Source organism: Ornithodoros turicata, unplaced genomic scaffold (assembly GCF_037126465.1).
Source record: "Ornithodoros turicata isolate Travis unplaced genomic scaffold, ASM3712646v1 Chromosome233, whole genome shotgun sequence".
Taxonomy (NCBI): domain Eukaryota; kingdom Metazoa; phylum Arthropoda; class Arachnida; order Ixodida; family Argasidae; genus Ornithodoros; species Ornithodoros turicata.
This window is the reverse complement of record NW_026999344.1, coordinates 24,318-26,239: the sequence shown is the minus strand read 5'-3', so window position 1 is coordinate 26,239 and position 1,922 is coordinate 24,318. Positions and strand designations below refer to the sequence as shown.

At 43.5% G+C, this 1,922-nt stretch overlaps 1 long non-coding RNA gene across 1 annotated transcript; it reads left to right on the top strand.

Annotated features, from left to right (window-relative positions):
• The first annotated feature begins 370 nt into the window (after positions 1-370).
• Positions 371-1,620, top strand: LOC135373355 (uncharacterized). Its single transcript, XR_010416425.1, has 3 exons — positions 371-432; positions 494-591; positions 1,430-1,620. It is a non-coding gene; the product is annotated as an uncharacterized LOC135373355 (long non-coding RNA).
• The last annotated feature ends 302 nt before the right edge of the window (positions 1,621-1,922 follow it).

Here is a 1,922-nt window from a genome sequence, read left to right as displayed (position 1 = left end):
TGGGAGCAGGCAGGATGCATTATCCCTAGGACACAGTAAGGCTGATTGTACACCAGTTTATTTTTTGCTCCGAGGCGTTCTGTGGCACATGAACCTCTGATGTGGTACATGATGTCCTTTGTCAAAGCTTTTGGAAAGTGTAACAGGACAAGTACTTCTGTAGATCATTTTTACTGCTTAACGACTTATGACAAAGCACGTAGACATAATGACAGCTGTTACTGCGATGTTACGAAGGGCTTAAGGACAGGCCTTTGTCGTGTGGCCATTATAGCATTTCTGCAGCAAGGCGTTCTTAAAACACTGCAGTCTGAGCTATTTGTTGTACTTTACTTCATTTCATGGTTGTTTCAGGCTCACGTACCTCTGCCTCAGGACGTAGCAACAGCGCAATTCACACAGAAGCGCTGGATGCTGAAGGGAATCTTACACGTAAGCTTATTGGACTTCCATGTTCTCTATGGATGTTCACTTCTATGCCCTTTTTGCTCAGGGTCACGTGCTCATCAACTGCTCAGCAGCAGCTAGCTCGTGCCCCGGTACTTTCTTCTCTGATACACAGTGACATTTGTGTGTCCCTGCTGCAGTTTTGTAAGTGTTGTGGGATTTTACACTTTGCAAAAACAGCCTGGCTACTTTTTGCAAAATATTACAACCCCAAACTGAGGAAGTAAAATTTGTTAGTTGATTGTGTGCTCAACCCTTTTGGGGCTACAGAACAGGAGGCAATCCTTTGTAACATCAAAAACCTCTAGTAAAGTAAATCACAATTACGCATGTACTGAGAGTCAGTCGTCACTTAGCCCTTGTTGAACTGAAGTTGAAATTGTGTATACTAGACAGTTTCAGAAAATCCTGACAGGCTTTATGGGCATCCAACATTCTGGAAACTTACTAATAGTGGAGAAAAAAAAAGTTTTTTTTTTATGTCTTTCATGTTTCTCCCTGTTGATTTTTTATTTCGATAAACAATGTCCCCCTGCCCTGGTGGATAATAGGTGGAAAAGAAGAAACTGAAACAGTTTGGCGGCTTTTCCTGTCTCATAGTAAAATCCCACAGTTTGATGGTTTCAAGGGTACTCGACTGTTTCAGAAAATCCTGACAAGCTTTGCAGGCATGCAGCATTCCGGGAACTTATTAAGAGCGGACAAAAAAAAGTTTTTTTTATGCCTTTCAAGTTTCGCTTCCCCTGATCTTGACCCTTGGTGGACTATAGGCAGGCAATGAGAAACCAAAATGGTTTGATGGCTCTTCCTCTGTCCTAATAAGGTCCCGCAATTCAAAGCACGGTGCACTGCCTTCTGGGATTTTCTGAAGTCCTTTATTGGGTGTAGGTGAACATGTGCAATGAAAGTTTTGGGCACCTAGTTACGCGGTAATCAGAAAATGGTTTTATGTCAACCTAACCTGACCCATATTGCTTTGCAGCTTTTGAGAGAAAGACTCTCAAAATGTTAATTGAACTAAAGGCAGCGGTGCGAGACCTTAGGGCTGCAGTAGCAGAATGCAGGTGTAATATGGGGACAGCAGCACTGGAGGAGACCAGTGGTTTGCTCGGGGATATTCTGCCAGAGCCACTTTCCACCTGTGAAGAGTGGGAAGAATTAGAGAGCAAGCTAGAGGACAATGGTACAAGGAGGAACCTTGTAAGTGCATCCTTATGAATTGAACGTGAAAAGTGTGATGATTAATACAGTGGGTGTATGTGACGAACCAAATGAACTTTGTGTCATGTAGTGAACTGCTTGGGAGCCCTGTGTGATCCCCACCAGAAAAGACCCCCTGTTTTGCAGGATAGTGCTAACAACGATCAATGCTCTTCTGTTTGCTAGGCGGATAGACTAGCAGTCCTGGGTGGTGCAAATCTCAATGATGTGGTGCGTGTCATAATGGAAACATGCACCAAGAAATCACTGCAGCA